This window comes from Sylvia atricapilla, chromosome 14, assembly GCF_009819655.1.
Source record: "Sylvia atricapilla isolate bSylAtr1 chromosome 14, bSylAtr1.pri, whole genome shotgun sequence".
NCBI classification, from domain to species: domain Eukaryota; kingdom Metazoa; phylum Chordata; class Aves; order Passeriformes; family Sylviidae; genus Sylvia; species Sylvia atricapilla.
The window spans coordinates 3,601,531-3,625,957 of record NC_089153.1 but is presented as its reverse complement, the minus strand read 5'-3'; the positions used below and the strand labels follow the sequence as shown (position 1 = coordinate 3,625,957).

The 24,427-nt window shown below is 60.5% G+C and overlaps 1 protein-coding gene across 1 annotated transcript in view; it reads left to right on the top strand.

Moving 5' to 3' along the window:
* The first annotated feature begins 596 nt into the window (after positions 1-596).
* CXXC5 (CXXC finger protein 5) overlaps positions 597-24,427 on the top strand; it is a 36,989-nt gene continuing 13,158 nt past the window's right edge. Inside the window, exon 1 of the mRNA XM_066328924.1 lies at positions 597-687. The gene's annotated coding sequence lies outside the window, so the exon portion shown is untranslated. The remainder of the gene's footprint in view (positions 688-24,427) is intronic.

Genomic DNA, 24,427 nt, shown 5'->3' with positions numbered 1-24,427 from the left:
ACGGGGGACACACTCCAATCCCATCCGTGTGTGACCTGAGGGGTTGGAACACCACGGTGACACTCGGCGGGGGGGGGGGGGGGGGGGTGGGCAGCTGGGACACGGAGGGTGACACACACCACAGCAACGGCCGTGTCAGGTGTACAGCCCACGGACGGCACAGCACAGTGACACCCATGAGGGCATCTGGGACACGAGGGGACACACCACGGTGACACACATGGCGGCAGCCGGGACACGGGGGAGGGCGGGCACATCACGGCTACACCCGTGACAGGGGGGGTAGATGAGCCACGGGGGTCACAGCGGGGATAAACCGCGCGGGGGTGGGCGGGACACGAGGGTCACGCTCTGTCCCCACCCGCGGGCTCGGCCGGCAGCCGGCCCAGCGGGGTGACACCCGTGGGGGCGGCAGGGCCCCCGGGGATGGGTGTAGCCGCTCGGTGACGGGGGTCGGGCGAGCCGGGGCGGGGGAGGTTCGGCAGCGCGGGCGGCGCGCGCGCGGGGCGGCGGGGGGCGCGCGCGGCGTGTCGTGTCGCGGCGTGTCGCGGTGTCCGGCGGCGCGGGGCGCTCGGCCCGGTCCGGTCCGGGTTTTGCCGGCAGCCGCGGGCAGCGGCGGCGGCGGCGGCAGCGCCGTGCAGCGCGGAGCGGGGGCTGCGCACTCCCAGAGCGAGCGGCGATGTGGAGGTGGGTGTGCGGCGGCGGCGAGGCACCGAGCCCGCCTCGGCTTCCCGGCCCCGGCCCCGGCCCCGGGCAGGTGCTGACCTCCCCTCCCTACCCCGCTCCCTTCCCCTCCTGCCCCTTTCCCGGCGCCCGGGCAGCCCCCGCCGCTCCCGGCAGCGCTGCCCGCAGCGCGGCGGCTCCCGGACCGCCGGTCGGTGCCGGCCCCCGGGGCGCTCCGGCGGCGGAGTTGGGGTGGGGGGTGTCGGGGGGCCGTCGGAGAAAGGGGAGGTGGTGGAGAAGAAAAAAGTTTGGCGGGGGGATCCGCGGCTCGCCCCGCTGCCCGGCACCGTGCCCGGGCTGCCCGCGGCGGCGGCGGCGGGGCCGGAGCTGGCCGCCTGCCCGCCTGCCCGCGTCGGGCCCGGCCGGTGCTGCCTGCGCGGCGCCCGAGCGGCCCCGCCGCTTCCCGGCGATGGGAGGGGAGCGGGGGTGGGGGGGAACGTCGGGGTAACGAGCAAAGTTTTTCTCGGTGCGACTGAACCCCGCTGCCGGTACCCGCAGCCCGGCGGGGATGCGCCGGGAGCCGTGGGGAGGGATGGAGTGAGCCCCCCTACGTCTCCCCCCGCCGCCCCGGACCGCCGCGGCAGCGCCCGGTGGTTTCCCGGGTGACAATGGTGGCGGCGGGGCCGGGGGGCGGCGGGGGCGGCGGCGCCGGGGGGAGGCGGTGGGCAGCGGGGCTGGCACTGCCACCCGCGGCGGGGCTGGCGTGGGGGGCGCGGGGGGGACCCCCACCCGGCGCCGGTGTCCGCGCGTGGGTCGCCGCCGCCTGCCCGGGGTGCGCCGGGCTCCCGCGGCAGTTTGGCTCCGCCGCCGGTGCCCGAGCGCGGGGTGGCCGTGGGAGCGGCGCCGCTCGCCATCGCCCAGCCATGTGCGACAACTCACCCAACTTTATCATCCCCCCGTTCCCAGCGAAGCCCCCCCCTGCCCCGCTTCGCCGTCAGAAGGTTTTGGGATTCCCAAACCTCCTGGTCCCTCCACCCGCGGCGGGGAGGGTGCCCCACGCACCCAGACACCCATCGAGCCACCGCGATCGCACCGTGGAACGTCTCTCGTTCGCACCGGCGTGGGTGTCACCAGCCCCAAAACCACCGTGGGGGCTGTGGATTGTAACCGAATTTGGGAATTACGGCCTCAAACTCCGCCGAACCGCGGCCCCATGCGCCCCACGGGGATGTGGGGTGTTTTGCTGGGGTTTTTTTGTTGTTGTTTTCGTTTTTTTTTTTTTTTTCTTTCCCTTTTAATTTAATTTTATTATTCCTATTTTTTTTTCCACCGCATCCCGCAGCCGGCAGCGTCTTTCCTGCGGGGCCGGGGCTGCTTCGGGTCGGGTTATTCTTTGCTGGGATGATTGATTGGGGAGAGGAGGATGGGGGGGTGGCATGGGGGGTTAGGGGGTGGGATGGGGCTTGTGGGGGGCCATCCCACGCACAAACAAAGCTGCGCACACATCCTGCGGTACCGGCCCCGCGTGTGCGCTGACCCGGCCGGGCAACCTTCACCCCCCGCCGCTCCCAGCCGGGGGGGGCAGGGGAATGATGGGGGATGCCGTGCTGTGGGAGGGCGGGTGAGGCCGGCTTTGGGGGGGCGCGGGGGGATGCCCATCCCGGCTACCTGGGGCGCGGAGCCGGGGCCGGCGGAAGTTTTGTTTCTCTGGAAACGGGCCCTGCTGTGTCAGCGGCCCCTTTGTGCCGCTTTGTCCGCGCCCCCCCGGCCCCCAGCCCGGCGGCGGGGCCGCACCTGGGGCTGCGGGGGGACGGGGACCCCTCCGGCCTCGCCGCCCGCCCCGGCCCCCAGCGTTCCCCGGCCCCCGCTGCTGCCCGCGGGCTGCGCTGCATCCCCGGCGGGGCCGAGGCGTGGGGGGTCGGATGGGAAAAGGGAGGGGGGGTGACTCTCCCCGAGGTCCCGCTCAGCGGGAGCGCTGGTAGGCATGGAAACCTCGCTCCGTCCCTCCGTCTGTCCGTCCGTCCTTCGCGTTCCCCACGGGAAAAGCTTCGGGGAAACGGCTCCTCCAGCGGCCCCCGCGGGGCCGCCGCAGCGCGTCACCGTCGGTGGCGGTGTCACCCCAAGTGTCCCCGCGCGGGGCAGCCCCGGAGCTGCCCCCGGAGATGCCCCCGGCGCTGCGCCCCCCTCCCCGGTGCCGGTACCGGCGTCGCCCCGTCGCGCTGGCAGATGTCGCGCCCTGACCTCGGGGACGCCGCCTGGGGGGGATGTGGGAGGGATGTGGGGGGGGGACACGGTGACGGGACGATGGGGACGGGGACGCGCCGGCGTGTGACAACAAAAGCAAAGTAACAAAGGACCCGCCGGTGCCGCTCAGAAGTTGGTCCCGGCGCCGTTCGGGGCTCGGTGGCCCCGGGGGCAGGGTCGGGGGGGCTGTTTGCCTGGCGGGATGTGCAGGCAGCGGGTGGGGGGGTTGTGCCGGGCGCCACGAATGTCCCCGTGTCCTCCCCCCTGCCTCGGTGGGAAGCGGCAGGAGCCGGCCGAGGCGTCCTTGACATGGATTTTGTGGCGGGGATGCGGGCAGCCGGCGCCGCGCTGCCAGGCACTGCCCGCACCTCCCTGTGCCTCCTGCCCGTGACACCAGGTGGGTGGGCAGAGGAGAGGAGCTCTGGGTACTACACCTCAAAATTCAGCCTGTCCCTCCTCTTCCTCCTCTGGGGCAGAGGTTTGTGCCAGAGGAGACGCTGTGGAGGTGTGGGGGGTGTTTCGGAGATCCCCGACCCTGGGGGTCCCTCGCCCACCGCCATCCCCTGGTGTCAGCAGGATCTTTCCAGGCAGGTGGCAGCAGTGCAGGTGCTGCTCGTCTGTGACCTGGGGATGCTGCAGGGTTTGGGGGTGACGTCCCCTCCCCAAAACTGTCCCCTCTGACAAATCTCCTGTGTGAGGCACTGAGTCCAGGGTGCTTGGCCCTCGCAGCCAGCGCCTGGCACCTCCTGGTGTGTCCATGCAAGGCTTGTCCGAGGTTGGATCCAGCCCCAGCTGGTCCCTGACCCTCCACCTCTCCCGGCAGGGACATTCCCCGGAGTGGCCACAGTGGGTGCCGCCGTTTTCCTGCCTCCCTGTTTTGTTTTCCCAAATCCCAGCTGTAGGAACAACCTCTTGATTAAGTGTATTAATAGTTAAACTTTCAGCTCATAGCTTAAACTCACCAGACCACGAAAAGCTCCCTCCTTTACTCATGCTCTGGTGCTCAACTAAAATATTGCACTCAAAAGGCTTGGTTATTTTTTTATTTTCTCCTTTCCCTTTCCTTTTCCCCTGACTCAACTCTGACTCCTGGGAGCACGGGGTGTCTTGTGGGACTCTCAATAATCACTGCTGCCCCTTGCAGCCCCCCTTCTGCACAGAGCCCAGGCATGGAGCATGGGTGTCCCCAAAGTGATTGGTGCTCTTGAAACTCCTCCAGGTTGGGGAGGAGGATGAGAGCCACTGCCCCAGGAAGAGGCTGGCCCTCCATCCACTTGGGGACATGAGAATGGATGGGCTGTGGTGGCTTGGGAAAGGATGGAGAAGCTGGAGAAGGTGGTGTGTGGCACTGGCTGTTTTCCTGCCAGGCAGGTGATGGGGAAAGAGGAAGATGGGAGGTTCAACCATGCCGAGTGCAAGATCTTGCACCTGTGTGGGGAGAGCCCCAGCAGAGCTGGGGGAATGGATGGGCTGGGAGCAGCCCTGCAGAAAATGACTGGGGGGTGCTGGTGGGTGACAGATGGGATGACAGCCAGCACTGTGCACCTGCAGCACAGAAAGTTGGGTGTACCCTGAGCTGCACCACGGGCAGCAGGGTGAGGAGGGGGGGGCTGCCCCTCTGCTCTGGTGAGACCCCTGTGGGGCACCATATCCAGCTGTGTGGTCTCCATCACAGACAGATGTGGGGCCTGTTGGAGCAGGTCCAGAGGATGCCACAGAGATGGTCCAAGGGCTGGAGCCCCTCTTCTCTGGAGACAGGCTGGGGATCCTGAGCCTGGATTACAGAAGGCTACAGGGAGACCTTGAAGCTCCTTCCAGTGCTCAGAGGAGTTTGAAGAGAGCTGGAGAGGAACTTTGGACAGGGGCCTGGAGTGACAGGACAAGGGGTGAGGGTTTTAAACTGTAACAGGTCAGGGTTAACTTGTACACAGGAAGAAATGTTTTACACTGAGGGTGGTCGGGGCCTGGCACAGGCTGCTCAGAGAAGCTGTGGCTGCCCCATCCCTGGAAGTGTTTGAGGCCAGATTGGACAGGGTTTGGAGCAACCTGGGACAGTGGAAGGTGTCCCTGCCCATGGCAGGGGGTTGAAAGGAGAGGAGCCTTAAGGTCACTTCCAAACCATTCTGTGATTTGGTGCAGGGAGTAATGGTGTGGGAAGGGCAGGAGGGAGGCAGCCTGTGGGCAAAGGGGTGGCTGGAGGAGGAAGCACCTCCAAAGGTGCCCAGTGGGAAATGCCAGGCTGGAGTGGAGGCAATGTGAGTTGGCTGCTGCTCAGCAGTGGCTCTCCCCTGGAGATAGCTCTGCAGCTGCCTTTGCCTTCAGCAGAGGGCCATGTCATGGTGGGGAGGCTGGGACTTGCCATCCTGGGGGCCCTCTGGGGAGCATCAGGACATGTGGGTGAGGAGCAGCCTGCATCCCTACCCATGTCCTGTGTCCCTTGGGACACCCATGGGGCTGGAGCCCCAGGAGAGCTCCAGGGACAGCAGGCAGAGGGACAGTGTGACCCCAGTGAGTGGCTGAGGACAACCTGTGGGTCCCTTTGCCTTTGGGAAAGTCCAAAGGGCAAGTTTACCCTGGCCACAGGCCCTCAGGCACCTGACATCCACAGTCAAAAGGCTTTGGGGTCTGTCAACATCTCAGTGCTGGTGATGTGCCCACCCTATAGTCTCTCCTTTTGGGGTGCTGGAGTGCTGATCCCTTATATCTTTAGAGTGATTTCCTCCCTGCTTGTCTTTTCCCATGGCTTGCAAGCAGGTGGAGTGTGTAGATGGTCTGAGATGACAGCCTGTGCTGCACATGGGTGGCAGCCTGTGATTATGTGGATAAAAGGATTTTTGAGGTCAGGAGGTTTTCCTTGGTGTCCCTGGTTTCCACCATCCATGGTTATGGCATGGAAAAGGGACTGGACTAATGGTTCCCAAGCTATGAGCTCACCTTGGGATATGGGGGCCTGGCTCGATGTCCTTGTCCCGGAACAGTGTCACTGGTACCAAAGCATTTTCCATCACCTGAGCTAGGACATCCTTTGTGCTGGGGACATGAGGCTGCATCACCTCCCCACAGTGATGCTGACAGTGTGGTGGCCTGGGCATGGGAGGATGTGTGTCGGCTGTGACCCTGGAAGTGGTGGCAAAGAATGAAAAAAGAAAAGCTGTTTTCTGATTTTCCAAGCAGGATGTGCTTTTCCATCTCCACCCTCCCAGCTCCGAGAGGTGGGAGCTGGAAAAGGGCTCGGGTTACTGGCCCTGCCCTGTGACAGCCCTGTGATATTTTGGTGGGGGCACGGTGTGGGTGATGGGTGGGACCTGCCCACGAGGCGAAATGTACCGTGTCATTTCTGGGTCACTTCTGAGATGGGCTTCATTCCCAGGGTCTGATTGTCACCTGGGGTGGTGGCAAGGCTGGGAACAATGCTGTCCTGGCCCTGTGAGTGACTGCAGTGGGTTCTGGTGCCTGCTGCCACCCATGATACCCTCAGCTGACCCTGGCATACATTTGCCCAGCACATGCTGAGCTCCTTGGGTATGGTGCCTGCTGGAATGAGGGCTGGGTTTGTGCTCAGGTGTGATGACATTGGGCATGTTCCCCTCTGGTCTGCTCTGGTGCTGCTGTCCCTGATCACCTCCTGGTTTGTGGGTGGTTGACTGTGGTTGGAAGCAGCCCTCGTTTGATGGATGTTTTGGTTTTGCCTTGGCAGATCTGCCTTGAGCCCATGCCTGTGCTCCAGCTTTTTGTAGGGAAATCTGGGCAATATCTGTCACCCACAGTCTTCCATGTGGACTTGTTGTTCATGCCCAACCAAGCAATGCAGCTCCATCTACTCAGCTTCTGGGTTCTCTCTTGGTGTCCCCAGGGGTCTTGGTGTCAGTGGTTCTCACTTCTTTTTGCTAGGACTTGCCCTTATGGTTTTTGTGCCTCTTTCTCTCCCTCAGAGATGCAATTTTGGGGTCCAGGTCCAAGCCCAGTGTCTCATTTGAACATGCTGAAGGCTGAGATGTTCTCAGTGGAACATCCCAACCCCAAAAGATCCAAAGTGTTTGCAGATCCAGGTGCTCTTACCCTGTCAGAACTCTTATTCTTCTGCACCCACTTGCTGCTCAGAGGCAGCTTCCTGCTCTCCTGCCCCTCCTGGACCTGGAGCAGGGCCAGGGAGGACCATTCACGCCCAAGCAGATTTGATGCCTTGGGAAGGGCAAGTGAGCTGTGCCCACAGATGATGCTTGGAGGCTCTGGGATCTTGCTCCTCCTGTAGACTCCTAGAACAGTTTGGGCAGGAAGGGACCTTAAAGCTCATCTAGTTACAACCCCTGCCATGGACAGGGACCCCTTCCACTTGACCAGGCTGCTCCAAGCCCCCTTCTACCTGGCCTTGAACACTTCCAGGGATGAGGCAGCCACAGCTTCTCTGGGCAACCTGTGCCAGGACCTCACCGCCCTCACAGGGAAGAATTCTTCCCAATATCCAATCCCCAACTTTCCTCTTTTGGTTTAAAACTCTTGCCCCTTGTCCTGCCATGACAAACCCTGGTGAAAAGTCTCTCTCTGACTCTCCTGTAAAGCCGCTGTAAAATGCTGAAAGGTTTTTCAGCAGGTCCAGGCCTCATCTGGGCCATGGGGAGGTGGCAGTGACTGGTGGCCAGGACATGTGGCAGCACGTTTGGTTATCCTTCCCCACCTTTCCCTTCTACCTCTGCATCGTGCCCTGCTGGGATCGGAGCAGGGAGGCAGATCCCAGCACCCATCGCCCCCGGGGTGCCCGTGGCCGCTCTCTGCCTGTGCCCCGCTGCCAGCCGGGGACTCTTCCCCCAGTTCCCAGCTGGCTGCTGCGGCGGCCGAGGATCCTGCCTGGGAGCCGGGAGCGCTCCTCTTGCCCTCTGCTTTACCTTCTGCATCTCACTAATCTGATGACCGGAGGTATGCGAAGCATTTCAAATATGGCCTCGTTAGCCGGCTCCGGACAGAGCACGCAAGAGCCGTTTCTTCACACTCCTATTCCAGCCGGCTGCCGTTCCCTCCTCCCACGGGCATCCCGCTGCTGTTTGCCCCGTGCTGGCTGGGATTGGCACAGCCGGCTGAGCCCTTCCTGCCTGTCTGGGGAATGAATGTGTCCTGCTGGCCACCGGGTGGGTGTTGGGCTCTGGAATGATTTGGGAGCATCACTGGTTGCGTGGGCGAGGGGCAAGCGTGTGCCAGGGATTGGGGTGTCCCGTCTGCCCCCACCCTTGGCAGGTGCCCAATCCTCCCACAGTGGACTCAGTCCCGTCAGGACGTGATCCTATGGCACATGTGATAGTGGTCTTGGGGAGTCTCAGGGAATCTGAAAGGCATCAGGGTGGGGGATGTGGGATGGTAGGTGCTGGTTGGACACTGAACTGCGAGTGCCAGGCTGGGCTGTCCCTCCCCGCCTTTCCCTCCTGCATCCATGGGAAATACCCAGTGCAAGGAGTGCACTGTGAGAATGGGTGCAGGGGAGGGCGGATCCTGGTGTCCCCAGGGAATGGATGCTATCCAAGGGGACTGCAGGCATCTGTCTCTCCAGTGTGGTCCTTGCAGAGATGCTATGGGTCCCATCCCTCTGTCCCTGGGATGGCAAGCAGAGCATCCCATCCATCCGTCCATCCGTGTCGGTCTGTGTCTCCCCATTCCCTCCATGCCCTGGTTGGCACAAGGTGCTGCTTGCTGGATGGGGCTCCGCTGTCACTCGCGCTGCCTGCTCCCAGGGCCAGCACTGCTGGGGACCCTCCGCTCTCGATGTCCCTGGTGTCCCCTGCCTCACCACGGTGACAGCACGAGCCTTCCTCTAGGGGAGGAAGCTGGAGCTGGGGGAAAAAAAATAACCGTGGAGGATGAAGATGATGATGGTGGCTCTGGGCGCCCTTGGGGACAGCCGGCGTCCCCGGGGAGGGCATGCCGTGGCCTGGCACAGCCGGGCACAGGGCCGGGAGCCGGACGCCAGGCGTTTGCGCTTTAATGCATCAGGACAGCTTGCAAATTCCAGGCTGGCGCGGCGAGGTGCCGGCCGCGGCCGAGCGTGCGCGGTGTGGCGGCGGGGCCGCGCTGCCATAACCGGTTAGCTCGGCCCGCGCCGCCGGGGGGCTCGGGGCCGGCACGGCTGCTGGCAGCCCCCGCCTCCGCCCAGTGAAACCGGTACAACACCCAGCACGGGCTGTGTGCGCGGCCCCTGCCGCTGCAGAGCTGGGGACAGCCCGGCCGGGAGGGGACACAGCCCCACAGTGAGGGGACACAGCCCCGCTGTGAGGGGACACAGCCCCACAGTGAGGGGACAGCCCCGCCGGGAGGGGACACAGCCCCACAGCCCCGCCATGGGGACAGCCCGGCCGGGAGGGGACACAGCCCCACAGTGAGGGGACAGCCCGGCCGGGAGGGGACACAGCCCCACAGTGAGGGGACACAGCCCCGCTGTGAGGGGACACAGCCCCACAGCCCCGCCATGGGGACAGCCCCGCCGGGAGGAGACACAGCCCCACAGTGAGGGGACACAGCCCCTCTGTGAGGGGACACAGCCCCACAGCCCCGCCATGGGGACAGCCCCGCCGGGAGGGGACACAGCCCCACAGTGAGGGGACACAGCCCCTCTGTGAGGGGACACAGCCCCACAGCCCCGCCATGGGGACAGCTCCGCTGTGAGGGGACACAGCCCCACAGCCCCACCATAGAGACACAGCCCCGCTGTGAGGGGACACAGCCCCACAGCCCCGCCGTGACTGGGGACAGGCCCGTCATGAGGGGACACAGACTGGCCGTGAGGGGACACAGCCCCCAGTGAGGGGACACAGCCCCGCCATGGGGACAGCCCCGCCATGAGGGGACACAGCGCTACAGTGAGGGGGCAGCCCCGCCGTGAGGGGACACAGCCCCACAGCCCCGCCATGGGGACAGCCCCGCCGGGAGGGGACACAGCCCCACAGCCCCGCCATGGGGACAGCCCCGCCGGGAGGGGACACAGCCCCACAGCCCCGCCATGGGGACAGAGCCTCACAGCCCCACCGTAGGGACACAGACCAGCCATGAGGGGACACAGCCCTACAGTGAGGGGGGACAGCCCCACCGTAAGTGAGGACACAGCCCCGCCATGAGGACAGCCCCGCCGTGAGTGGGGACACAGCCCAACAGTGAGGGGGACAGCCCTGCCATGAGGGGACACAGACTGGCCGTGGGGGGGCACAGCAGGAGGTTGGCGTGGAAAGGGCAGGTCTGTAGGGGTCTCTGTCTCCCCTATCTGCGGGGACCTCTGGCCCCTCTGGCCCTCTACTGTCTGCAAGACCCTTGTCCATCCCCACCATCTGCAAGGATCTCTGATCTCTCCTTCTGCAGGGACCCCTCTCCTCTGTCCCCCTCAATCTGCCGGGGTCCCTGTCCCCTCCTTCTGTGCAGAACCCTGTCATCCTTGTCCCCTCATCTGCAAAGCCCCCACCACCCTTCTACAGAGCCCCCTGTCTCCTCATCAGTAGGGACCCCTGACCCCACATCTTCAAAAGCCCCATGTTCCCTCCTGCCTCCCGGCATCCTTGTCCCTGTGTCCTGCTGAGAACCCTGTCCCTTCCTCTTCAAAGCTCTGTGTCCCCTTGTCTATAGGGCCCCGTGTCCCCCCATGTGCAGTTCCCCTGTTGCCCCTCTCTGCACAGCCTCCCATGCACAAAGCCCCCTGCTCTCCCTGCCCCGCTTCTGCAGAGCCCCGTGTCCCCCCATCCACAGCGATCCCAGAACCCCCACATCTACAGCTCCCTAATTCTCCCATCTGCAGGGCCGGGGTCATTCCCAGTCCTGCCTTGCGAGGGATGTCCTGGAGGTTGTTCAGGGGCAGCTGGTGCCATCTGAATCCCTAGGAGAGGGGGTGGCCTTTCATCTCTCCACACGGGTAAACTGAGGCAAGGAATCATCTCTAAGAAGTGGTTTCTCTTCCTTTCCCCAAATATTTCCCCCAAATCTGAGCTCACCAGGGGAGCCCAGACCCCTAGGCTTTGCTCCTATCTCCCCATTACCATGTGATCTCCCTCCTCCATCCTCACATTCAGATTGCTTAAATAAAAAAAGCCTTTAAAAACATGAATTGCCACCTCGTTGGGAAAAATTGGAGTCACCTGGAGTGCTAATCCCGAGGCACCCTGGGGCTATGGGTGCTTCCTGGACTCGCTCCCGCGGGGCCGGTGGAGGAGGGGGCCCTTTGCTTTGCGAAGGCGTTGGAGGATTAGTGGGAGGATTGGTAAATCTGACCCCAGGTAAAGATTAAGACCCAAAAAAAAGAAAAAAGAAAAAAAAATCGTTGTGTTTTTTTCTCCCGTGCCTGATGCACCGTGAAGATTAAACTGGGATGAGTCTGTGCGGCAGCCAGTTCGATTAGGGGTGGAGGACAGCAGGGAGGGATGTGAGATGGGGCAGGGATGGGGGCTGTGTCCAGGGATCTGGAGATGACAAAGCTGGGGGAAAGGGGGAATGGGGGAGCTGGGGGGCCGGTGGCCAGTCCCTGGGCATCCCCAGGCTGCCTGTGGTTGGTGATTTGGGGGACAACCATATCCATAACCACTGCCAGCCTGATCCTGGAAATAGCTGGCACTGAGCTGTGTGGGGGCAGCTTCAGCAGCTCATCCCAAAGGCCAGCAGCTCAAGGGATAGGGCTGGAAAGCACCCTGGCACTGGGAGTAAGTCCTCCGTGAGACTGGGTGTGCTCTCATCCCACCCAATGTCCCTGGTCTGCATCCCACAGACCCTCCCACCATGCAGCCACCTCCAAGGATAACCAGGGACTGCCCCCTACCCTCCATAGCTCTGGGGCCAGGGAGGCTCCCAGCAGAGCTCTGGGAATCTTCTCTAGTCTATCCCGCTGGTGATGCTCCCCTGGGAAATGATGGGAAAGGGGACAAGGGGCTCCCCTCCAGAACACAGAGTGAGGGACGTGTCCCTTCCCACAGCCAGGGTGTTGGGAAGGGATGGCTTCCCTGCCATGCTGCTCCGGTGTCCTTTTGCTGGTGAAGGGGCAAAGGAAGTTGGGGAAACCCGTCAGGGCTATTCTGAAGGATCATGTGACCAGTAGGTGTACTGGGAGGAAACTGGAAGGGCTGTCCCTGGGGAGGACCGTGGAGTGGTTGACCCTTCCTTTGGAATAAGGCTTTTTGGGGGCTGAGCACCGGCTTGGGAGTCAAGCAGCATTTTGGGGTGTTCAGCACTAGGTTGAGGGCCTGAGCACCATTTTGGGGAGCTGGCAACTGGTTTGGTGGTCAAGCATTGTTCTGGGGGTCAAGCCAGATTTGGGGCTTGCTGTTTTGGGGGGCTGAGCACCATCTTGAAGCTCAAGCACTGTTTTGGGGCCTGAACTCCAGTTTGGGGTCTGGTCAGCAGCTCAGTGGCTGGTTCAGGGGGCTGAGCACTGTCTGGGAGTCAGGCACTGTTTTGGAGGGCTGAGCACCATCTCAGGGGTCAAACACCGGTCTGGGGTGTTCAGCACCTACTCAGGGATTCTGTGCTGGCTTGGGGGGATGAGCCCTGGCTTGGGAAGCTGAGAGCCAGTTTGGCCATCAAGCAGCAGTTTGTGTGGCTTAGCACTTTTTCAGGGGGCTGAGTACTGGCTCAGAGGTTGAAGAGTGTTTTGGGGGTGGTTTAAGCACTGTTCCGGGGCTGAGCCCTAGTTTGAGGGGCTGGATCCTTCCTGAGAGGACTGGGAGGGCACCTCACTGAGGGTGTGCTCCTGCCTCCTGTCCCATAGTGCGGTCTGGCAGTGCCGGGACAGGAGGTTGTTCTTGCTCTGTCTTTGCTCCCTGTCCTCAGCACAGAGGAGCCTCTGGATGGGGAGGATCAGGAAAAGCTGGCTCTTGGTCTCCTTGCTGTATAAAATGTGTGGTCCCCTTCCCTGCCTCAGTTTCCCTCCTGCAGCAGAAGCAGAGCATTCCCCTTCCTCTTCGAGGTGTCCCCGCTGCCTCCTGCCCACAGTGTCCTGGCTGCTCTCCCACAGGCCTGCCATGGGCATCCCTGCCCAGGTAGAGATGGGTCATCTCATCCCCGTGTCCAGGGGCTGGGTGCTGGTACCTGGCTAATGCTGGGTACCTGCAGCATCCCTAAGTGTTCCCCTGGGAACTCAGGTGTGCTGGGTGTCCTGGCAAACGCCCACACAGCCAGATCTATGCTGGAGCCTCAGCCTGCTCTCCCAAAGGTGCTGGCAACCAGAAATGGAATCTACCTGCCTGGAGCAGGGTGTCCCTCCAGCTGGCATCACTGTGTGAGGAAGGGCACTGTCCCCTGCCAGCTGAGCTGCTGCCATCGGGGTGGGGAGAACCATGCTCCCCTTCCCAGGGGTCTGCAGGTCTGGGGAGGTGAAGAGGAGCCCAAGATTCCTCCATCCATGGGGCGAGGAGGGCATGTGCCCACTCTGTGCTTTGCAGGTCACCTTGAACCCTGCTGGCCCCAGCTAGCCTGGGGACCCTTGTGACACCCTGCCCATGCCTGGGCCAGCAGCAGCTGCACCATCCGCTCTGCCCCAGGCAAGGCGAGAGGATGGGACAGGAGATTTTCCTGGTCTCAGGGTCATGGTGTGTCCCAGACCCTGTTCCTTGTGCCAGCCCCTTCCTCTGGAAGCATCCTTGGGGACCTTTCTTCCTGGGGGGTGCAGCTCTCCCTGTCCTTGGATGCTCCTCTCCTCCCGATGGGTGGGGGACAGATCTAGAGCAAGAGGAGGATGCCTGTGGCTCCATGGCCAGGGTCTGGATCACCCCAACAGGGTCATGGCAGTGTCATGGCCCCACAGGCTTCCCAGGGTGTGTTGATACTGGGAGCTGGTCAGGGCGTGATGATGGCAGAAGGTCTCCTCACAGGAGAGGGATGCCACTGGGGACACTGGTCCCTCCAAGTCCCATCCTGGAGGACAACATCACACTCTTCCATCCCCTGGCTGGCTTTTCGCTGGGATGCTATTCTTGGCTGCACACCCAGCTGCTTCCCATAGCTCTCCTGGGGGATGACCATGGGGTGAGGGGTCAGGGGTCTTCCTGTGTCCACCTGCCCAGGAACCCCATCCCAGAGCTGGAGTCAGTGCCCTGTAGTGGGGAGTAGCTCCTGGGTCCCTCGGGAGCAGATGTACCACACCCAGCCTTACTGCTCCTGAGCACCCACTATCATTTATTGAGTGGAAATACGGAGAAACTTGGAAATTCCAGGTTGGAGAAAGGCCTGGGGCTGCTGAGGGGTGGGAAGGGACACAGTGCCCCAGGCCAGGATGACGTATCCTGGGTGATGCCGGGATGCTGAGAGCATCCCTGTGAGTGTTCTCCCGGGAATGCGGCCGTAGGTGTGCTCGGGGGGCTGGGCGCTCCAAAAGACACAAACCCTCTGAGCCCTCGAGGCTGAAACTGCCATAAAACTCATCTCAAGGGTGAAAATAAAATAGCTGTGGGGCGCGAAGGGTGCTTGGCCACATCCTGGCCAGCTTTGCTCCAGCCACATCCTGTCAGGGGCGGGGGGGATGCCTCGCTCTGGAAGGACCCTCCGGTGGGCTTTGTGCCGGGGGGGCCGTGTCGTGTCGGAAATCACGTGGCTCTGGGGCTTGGGGCTTTACGGGAAGCGAGGGTTGAGGCGAGGGGCAGCTCCCATCCCCCGGGGGTGGCTTGGCCGGGGTTCAGCTCGGGATCGGGCCCCCAAAGCAGCTGCCCCGTGGCGGCGGCCGCTTCCCGGCAGGCGCGGGGTGACGGAGGGGACGAAGAGCCGCCATCGCTCCCCGGAGCAGATGGTCCCTCGGCAGCAAAGCTGCCCCTTCCGCATCGATTACCCGGGCCGGCCGTTTAACGATCGCTTTCCGGGGTTAATTAAACTCTCCTCGCCGAGGGCGGCTGTACCTGCCTGCAGCCCTGATGCACCCCCCCAAAACGGCGGGGACGAGCCTGTGGCTGGAGCTGGGGTTTGCTTCCAAGTCAAACCTTAATATCCATCCTGGAGTGCACCGTGGCTGCGCTTGCTTCTCCCCGGGGCACCCGGAGCAAGGTCAGCTGCCGAGTCTGGTTGTATCCCACTTTCCAGGCAGCTTGGGGGCTGGAGCAGCGGCTGCCCGGTGTTTTCCCCCGGCCGTTGTTTTTTTTGGGAGCCATCCCCACCGCCTCGCTCCGTGGGCTTGGGTCTGCGCCCACCCATGTCTCTGTTCACAATGATTTTGGAGGAAGGCGTCGAGAGCTCGGCGGCAGACGGCGGCTTCAGAGCAGCACTATTTGCCGAGCGGGTCGCAGCCTTGCGATTGTCAGGAGTTGCTGCTTTTTGCATATCTAAATGTGCCCTTTCAGCCGGCGCTCTCGGTCGAAACTGCCATCTTTTGCCTCATTGTCAGCCTCGCCGAGGTTACGCATCGTTTGCTGACTCACAGCCTCCTGCTCTAATTACTCGTTCGACTCCCTCCCTGGAGCCACCCGGCCAGTCCCGGCACATCCCTTCCCGCTGCCGCACCGCCGGCCGGAGGGCTGGAGCCGGGCCATCCGTGCAAAGCCCCTCCCTGCTCCCGTCCCTGCCCGCGGGCATCGCTCCGCCGCTCCGGGTGCAGCTGAAAGCTGCTGCCCTTGCCTGCTCCGGCATCCCACTGCTCGCACCCCCGGCATGGTTTTGGGGCGCAACCGGGGTCTGCAGCTGGGCCATCCATGCAAACCCCCGTCCCTGCGCCCATCCCTGCCCGTGGGAGTCTCCAAGACCTTCTCTCTCTCCTGGTTGCCTGCTCGCTCATCCCCCCATAACCCTGATGGCTTTGGGGTGCAGCCGGGGCTCGGTGGGGGCTGTCAGGGCAGGCACACGGCACAAGTGACCCACCCTGCCGGCGCCGTGCCGGGGGAGCTCCGGGCTGCCATCCCCCCGGGCATCGCCCCGCTGAGGGATGCTGGCTCCCACGCACCATTCCAGCTTCCCAGGAGCTTCCCAGGAGCATCCCGGGTGTGCGGCCCCCCGGGCCCGGCCCCCCTGGGCGGCAGCGCCGGCTGGGACGAGCGGCGCGCTAAACCCGTAAGCTGAGCCTCTTTGATCCCCGCCCGATATGATCAGCCGCCGGGAAGCTCTGAGCCGGGCCCAGCGTGATTTCCAGCGCCGTGGAGATTCGAACAGACGCCGCAATTACCGATGGGATCGGGCTGATCCCGCTCTTGGCCTGCTGCTCCACGCTGGCTGGGGTCCTGTCTGCCAGCAACAGGGAAAGCACCAGCTCTGACCTTTTAAATATTATTATTTTTATTATCATCATCAGCATCAAACTATCCCCCGCATCCCAGGCTTGCCATCACTGTCACGCCAGTGGGAAGAGCCTGCTCTTCTTTCCAGCATCTCTCTTCTCAGATCCTTACACCTTCAAAGGAGAGGGGACCCAAACTCACCCATCCCAGCAAGCCAGATGGATGCAGGGCTCAATTTAGCTTTAATTAACTTGATTTTTTATCTCCCCCTGGTTCTGATCAGTAATATCGAGGCGGAAACAACATCCCTGCAAATCCATCTTGCTAAGGGAGGTGAAACCAAGCCGGGTAATCCGGTGGTAAGGACAGCGCTCCAACGGGTAATGCAGTCGTGCTTGCCTTGGAAGAGGAGATATTTTATATATTTATATACCAAGGAAAAAAAAGAGCCGTGTATGTGTTTGCACAGGCTTCTGCCTGTCACAGAATGGTCCAACCACGCATCTTATCTCGTAAAGCCATATTTTGGCCCTTTTTTTTTCCCCCCAAGAAAGTGAATTTTAAGCGCCAGGAGACAGTGATGGTTTCTTTGGAGCTGTTAGGATCTGCCATGTACAATAAATCTGTCTTAGTTTGTGGATTATTGGCCCAATAGACCGTAACAGCTCTGTCAGCCCCTCCTGGCGTGCTGTGTCCGGCGAGCTCAGCCTTTGGTGGGTTTTCCTGGTTTTTTTTTATTATTTTTCAGCAGGAATTTGCTAAGGATTTTTCTGTGCCATGTGCGTGTACAGCAGCTGATAGGGAATTCACAGGAGCTCAGTAACATTCTTAGGTTTTGGAGTTATTTTTTTTCTTTTTAAAAATATTTCCTCTCTGGAAAAACCCAAAGGCACAAAGTCCAAACCCCCAAAACAGGACGGAGAGGACGGCAGAACCTTCCCTGCCAGAGTGCATCCGGCCAGGGGCTGCCTCCCCAAAACTTGTGCTGGTTGAGAATGAGGTTTTACTGAATGGGGTTTTACTGCTTTCCAGTAGGATTTTCCCTGGATGGCCCTGCTTGTGTCGGCTGATGTTCCTAGTCCACTGTGCTTGATCCAAGCTTGGAAAAACAGGATTTCCCGGGGATGGCATGGGATGATATGCTGGCCCCTCCAGCCTTACTGGGCTGCACAGTGTATGCTCCTCTCACCCTCAGCCTGAATTTGAGGGGGTCTGAACCCCCCAGATCTGCAGCTGGTCCTGCCCCAGTGACAGGCACTCCCTGCTCAGCGTGGTCTCAGCGTGGTCCTGGGTGATGATGTGAGGTGAGATGTGGGGTGCAGGTGTAGGGCGAGATGTGGGGGTGCACAATCATGATGGGGTGAGGAGTGGAGCAGAAACCAGAGTGGGGTGCAAGTGTGGGGGCACAGGTTGCAGGTGCAGACAGGGGGGTGTTGGTGCCAGGCTGGTGGGAGAGTGGATCTGCTGTAGGGCTGGGGGACTCACATGTCCTTAAGAAGGAGAGCAGGAGGAGGCGTGTGGGATTTGGGATTGGGAGAGAGAAGGCTGAGCGCTCTGGGACGGGGCTGGCGGGTGTCCCCTGGCACGGAGCAGTGTCCCCTGGCACGGTGTCCCCTGGCAGAGCGGGCAGGGCTGCCAGCTGGGGATGTCTGTACATCCCCCCGGGCGCGGCGCTGGGGGAGCTGCTCTGCTCCCAGCGGCTCCGTAAGCCCATTAAGAGCTCAGGGAGCCTTACACCTCGGGGGGCTGCAGCAGGGACTTGCACTGCTTCAGCTTAAACCCCTTGAGCTGAAGCGGGGGTGCTGCTGCAGGGACACGAGGACGCCCATGGCCATCCTCTGGAGACGCCCATCCTGAATCCCTGGTGTGGGTGCTGGCTGCTTCCCCCGGGATAGTGAGGGCTGCAGCCCTGGCAGCAGGATTTGGTTTTGTTGCATTGTTAAAATGCATCATCAGGGTGAAAAAGTACATTTTTTTTGTGTGTGAAAAATCCTCAGAGGAGGGTGTTCCCCCTCCGGGTGCTGTCGTTCAGCATCACGGTGTGCAGGAGAAAAGTACAGGGAGGGCAGGTTGGTCCGTCTGGGATGGGGAAGCCACACTGACCGAGGAGAACCTGGTCAGGAATTGCTTGGGAATTTTTCTCCTTTAACCTAGATGTGCCTTATGTCAAAAAGTGCCAGGAACTATGGTAGGAAGCCCCCTTCTACCCTGTCAGACAGGTCTCTGTGAAGCTTGTGGGATGGAAACATCTTCGTCAGAACACTGAGGGAGGTGTTGTGGACAGTCCCTAAAATTCCAGTGGCTCATTCCAGACACAAGGATAGGTTTCTTTTTGTTGAATCCATCACCAATGAGTCCATACCTGCTGGTGCTCCAGCTTGTTGGGGGATGCATTCTGTGGGTGCTCCCTGCCCAGCTCATCCCCCAGCCTTGCTTGGGCTCATCCTGCATGGATCATGCCACTGAGGGCAAGGTGCAGGACCCTCTGGCATGGGGAAGAGGGAGGAGGATGGGATGGAGGAGGCTGAGGAAGCAGCAAGTCAAGGAGGATGTTCATCATAGAAGCTGAGAGCGGGCAGTGGGAACCCCTTTGGTTGGGAGCCCTGTGCTCTGGAGTTTCCCTCCCATGCCAGGACCTTACCAGTGCTGTGGGAAGACCCATCTGGAGATGGGGATATGGGTGTTGGGTTTAGAAGGGATCAAACCCTTGCCTGCTGAGGGAAGATAGTTCTTTTGCAGGGGGGTCACCAATCCAGCGGGCAGGTTCTGGGAGCAGGCTGGGAGTCTTGAACCCACCCTGGGCTTGCTGGAGAAGGGCTGGACCACCATGTGGCAGTCACCAACTACATCCAACTTGCTCCTTGTCATTCCAGCCTGCCACCTGGGAAGTGAGGGAAGGCAGAAGCACTGACATCTCACTCTAGTTTTATTGTAGCCTCTCAGAGCTTGGGGCCAGCAAGGAGCAGTGAGCCTAGGCAGAGGCTGACACCCTGCAGTCAGTGCCCTCAAAGCACATCTCCAGTGCCATATGCCCTTTCCAGCTCCCACCAAGTAGTGTTTCCTTCATGCTTCAGCTTCCCCAGGCTCGGTCTCATGGCCCTTCCCTATCTTCCTCTGTGTTGTGACAGCTTGTAGATGAGTTTTTCCATGGCTGCTCTCCTCGAGGTCATAGAGTGAAGCTCTCTGTTTCTTACTGTGAGTCCTGCAGCTCTTTCAGCTGAGGGTTCTCCCATCCTGACTCATGCTGTGGCTGGTGGTGGTGATGATGACCTCTTCCTTCTTCCCTGGACTCCAGCTCTGCTTTCCAAATGTTCTGGGGTCAGTTCTTTAGGATCTGCCAGCTTCCCCCATGTGTGCTTTGTAAAAAATACCATAGAATGCTTTGGGTCAGAAGAGACTCTCTCATTCCACCCCCCACCATAGGCAGGGACACCTTCCACTGTCCCAGGTTGCTCCAAGCCCTGTCTAACCTGGCCTTGGACACTTCCAGGGATGGGGCAGTCACAGCAATCTGTGACACCCTCACAGATCTACCCCTGCCTGCCCTCTGTCAGTTTAAAATCCTTGTGCCTTGTCTTGTTTCAACAGGCCATGGTGAGAAGTCTTTATCCCCCTGCACAGAAAGGCCACGGTGGGGTCTCATGGCTGTGCAGGACCCCCATGGACAATCTGAGTGCTCCATAGCAGTCTCAGTGTTTTCTGCAGTCAGACTGACATCTGATCAAATACAGGAGCTGGGCCTTGGTACAACACCTCCCTGCCCTGCCACCCCATCATAGGCCTGGGAGGTTTCTGGGAACAGTATTCCAGGAACAGGTTTCCTGAACTCTTGCCAGCAGGTTGCCCAGCAGTGCTGTTTTTCTGTCCTCTAGTGCCATGTATGGGGAAGGAAGATGCCTTTCATTTCGGGCTGATTCTTGAAGAAGAGGAATCTCTGAAGGAGAGCTTGGCTTGGGTCAGTACATTGTGTCCTCTGGCCTCAGGTGTGTTTGCTCACCTGAGAGCACGCTGTGTGTTGGGTGCAGGTCTCCCCAGCCATGGTCCTGGTTGAAGGCAGACCCTGCGGCTGAGGACATTTGGTCACCGCTGATGCCAGTGTTGCAGTGTCCCCATCATCAGCCAGGATGGGGCACCCTTGGGGCTCTCTGGTCCCCAGGACATGGTACAATCTTTACCTGTGGCTCTGCTCTCCAGGAGGATGAGATGCTGCTTGCTCCTTGGGATCCAGCAGGTGCAGCAGGGAGGAGCATTATGTTCCTCTTGATCCCGGGTTGCTCCAGTGTGCCCATTTCTTTGGGTGCTGCATTAACAAGGTTTCCTGGACTGCCCTTGCCCTTGAGCATGCTGTTGGCTTGGGAGATCTGGGTCTAGTGCTGTGATCATCCAACATGGAAAAGCTCAAGGAAGGGGAAAAGACAGTGAAGGGTGCAGGAGACCTGAGGACAAATGATACCAGAGCCTGAGGTGCTCTCTAGGGTGAACCAGAATGGTGGAGCACCTGCCAGGCATCCCAGTCCTGGAGGTATTGGCAGCATGTGTCCACATGCTCTGGCACTCAACTTCCTGGGCAGCACCCTCCCCTCTGCCAGGGCTCCAGCACTGTCCTTTTGTTCAGCACCTTCCAGCCTGCTCACCTGTGCTGCCTGGAATTGTCCTGGCCTCTCTGGTTCCATCCCCAATGCCTCCAGCAGGATCTGGCTGCAGCAAGAGTCAGTCACCTGTGATGTCTTGGGGAGCAGGAAGCTCTCGGGGTGCAGAACAGCTCAGCCTGTGTCTGAGCTAGAGAGCACCAGGGTTTGCTCTGTGTTATTCTGGATCTAAAAGGAAAAAAAAAAAAAAAAAAAAAAAAAAAAAAAAAGGATTGCTCTTTCCCAGTTCCTGCATTTCCTGAGAGCAGCCTAGCTCCTAGCTTATCTTCAGACAGCCTCAGGGGTATTCCCTTGGAGTTTGGGAGTTTAATCAGGCATTGCTGGGGCATGTGAACTCTGCGGCGAGTCGCCGTTCCCAGGGAGGGGAGCGCCTCTCGCAGATATTTGGGTTGGCGTGCCTGGGCTGGGGGCTGGGCTGGCTGGGAACGCACTGCTGCTTTTCCTGGGGATGGGAATGGCTGGGGGTGACGACCTGCCTGCCTGGGAGGATTGTGGATAGGCTGCCGTGGGCAGGGTGGGTTCCCCTGGACATCCCTGAGGCGGGGCTGCCTGGCCTTCGCTGTGCTCCTTTGAACCTTTCATCCCCTCCAGCCCTGCCTCTGCCACCTGCCTCTTTTCCTTTCAAACCCATGGATTTTCTTTGTAGCATCCTAGGCTGGAGCTTCTGATTATGACCTGGCGCCCTTCTTCTGGCCCCTCTGGCCATAACCTGGTCCTGCTGCTCGTTTTATTTTGGGTGATTTTGAACTGGGCAGAGAATCAGAATTCCAGTGGAAATGCCCAACGCCAGGCTCTGCTTCACCGGTGGAATCGAGGGCTTTGTTGCTGGCTCTTTTGCAGGCAGTATTTCTTTTTTTGGGGGCTGGATATATTTCTGGCAAGTAAAATGACGGATGCTCTGTTTCGTTTCCAGTGGCAGTGTTTCAGATTCCTTGCTCCAGGGCAGGAGCCGAGCGAACTCCGATTCCAGAGCAGCTCTGGTACCTTGGCAGCTTAAAGGCCACGGGGTTTGCTTGAATGACAAGCGGTGCTGAGCGTGGGGAAAGCTCGGGAGAGCAGTTTTGTGCTCATGCCTTCCATCTCTTGTAGGAGCGAGATCCCACGGAGCGGGGAGGCATCTTTATCCTGTCTTCCTGCTCTGCAGGCAAACTGGGAGGTGGTGGAAAGATGTGGAGAAGGATGGCAAGCCCTGCCATGAGGGGATACTCTTTGCATCACTGTTGGGCAGAGGGGGAGAAGCAAAGTCTTGAGGCATTTCTGTGTCTTCTCCCTAGGAACATCCTCTTGGATGCTCTTAGCCCAGCTCTGCCTCCCCTTGTACCTGTCTCAGCAAGATAGAACCATAAAATCATGGAATCGTTTGGGTTGGAAGGGACCTTAAAAAAGCTCATCTCATTGCAATCCCCAGCAGGGACACCTTCCACTATCCCGGGTTTCTCCAAACCCCATCCAACCTGGCCTTGGACACTTTCAAGGATGGGGCAGCCACAGCTTCTCTGGGTGACCTGTTCCAGTGTCTCACCAGTGCCCCTGTAGTGATCGAGGTGCAGATCTCAGGGGCTGGCTGAGCTGCACCCTGCAGTGTTGGTGAGCTCCAAGTTACCGGGGCTGGCCTGTTGTTGGGATGCTGCAGCACTGAGGATGAGGTGTGAGGGATGGGAGTCCACAGCCCAGGGGGTCAGGGCAGCTTGAGGATCTGTCTTCTTTGAAGATACCCAGCTTTTTTTTGCTTGTCTGCATGGACCTGAGATACATGTGAGACCCTGTGGGCAGAGTTTGCCCACCCCTCTGAGAACTCCCCTCCACTTGGTTTTGGTGACAGAAAGAACCCAGACTGCTGCCTGCCTCCCAAAACCTGTACCCCAAAACCTCTCAAGCCTCTCTGGCCCACTGGGCTTACTGGAATCAACTCTCCTGGGCACCAGTGGGGATGGGATGGTGACAGCCCCATCACGGTGGTGAGTTTTGGCTGTGCTCAGCAAGGCTGTGGGGCTGGGAAGAGACCAACTCAGACTCCCTGAGGGCTGTGGGGTGCCTCACTGCCCCCTCCCAAAGCTGAGCTGGTCTTCCCCCCACCAAGCCCTGGCCAAGCAGCCTTCCTCCCCTTTTTCTTCTTCCTCCTGTTTCCCTCCTGCCGGCGAGGCCAAGCAAAACGCGGTGCTGACCAAAAATAACAACCGCCGGCAGATCCAGACAATGGATAAACCCCTGGTGAGGGCGAGGGCGACCCGAATCCTCCCAGAGGAAGACGGGATTATTCGCCGTCCTCTTAGACATCTGTCAATAGCTGCCGTCTGCGGACCCGCTTTCCGACAAGGCCGGCGGCTTTCCGACAGGGCCGTCGCCTTCCTGCTGGGAAAAGTGGTTCTTCCAAAGAGGTTGCCTTGAGGAACAGGGATTGTGGACACTTGGGATCTCATCACTGAGCACCATAAGGTCCCTGCCACCCATTAATGGCCAAACTCAAATGCACTGAGCTGGCCTCAACGCTCTCAAGTGATGACAATGACACAGGTGCTGGCATGGCTGCACTGGCTCACCTCAGTGCCAGCTTTCCTGGGAGCTGGAGCAACCTCAGTGCTATGCCACCATGGAGCTGCCTGGTGGGATGTGGAGGGATGAGGTTTGCAGAGAGCTGGGAGCACAGTGGGACTTCTCCAGGCTGGAGATGTTCTTGAAGATGGCACTGATGGATTTGGGCACTGCTGGAGGTGGCTCTTGTGGTGGCACTCATGGATTTGGGCACTGCTGGAGGTGGCACTTGTGGTGGCATTAATGGATTTTAGACACAATTGGAGATGGCACTTGGAGGTGGCACATATAGATTGGAACATCATTGAAGGTGGCACTGATGGCTTTGGGGCTCTTTGCCATCCAGTATTCCCACGCGACTGTGCCTGACAAGAAAACAACTTTTCCCCTTATTTTTAATTAATTTCCCTTCACTCTGCCCATGCCGATGGGTCTCCCCGTGACCTGGTTGTCGGTCAGACCCCAAGTAATTGACGCTGTAATCGCCCCATCTGTTAACAGAGTGATTCACACATCTTAGCTTGGCCTGGGCAGGCCATGTGTGGGTCTCCCTGGAGCAAAGCCACCTTCAGCCCCCCAGCTCTTTGGGGGTCCTGCTGGGATGCCCGTTGTTTTTGGCATCTGCCACTGGGCAGCACCTGCCCCTGCCCACCTGTCCCTGATGCCTGGGGGTCATTCTGCTGGTCCCCTGAACCTCACTGCCCTGAATCACCTTGGGGACTTCACTTGGTGGACAGAACATGGGGAACTAGTTGGGCCAGTGAGTCTCTGCAGGAAGGTCTGGAGGGGATTTGCAGAGGACAGGGGGGTTCTGCTGGGCTGGGATTGATGGCGCATCTCCGGGGCGATGCCAAGCCGGGGGGAGTGGGCGAGCGGCAGAGCCGTGCCACGGCGCGTGAATGTCAGATGCTGCTTGGCTGCGAGCTGGGCTCGTGCGAGAGCAGATCTGTTCAATCCCATTTGGAGAGGGGGGAGAGGCGGGGGGGGCTCTTCCCCAGGCTCAATCTGGTAGGTTTTAGTTACAGTCGTTTTAGGATTTGGGCAGCGAATTGGTGCAGCTTTGGCACAGGGGGGGATGGATGAGCACCGAGGCTGCCAAGCCTCCCTCATCCCCCGGAATTGGGGAAGGGGGGGCACCACGCAGGTGGGTGCAGCCCCCGGGCTGAGCAGCGTGGCCATCACCCGGCTCTCTGG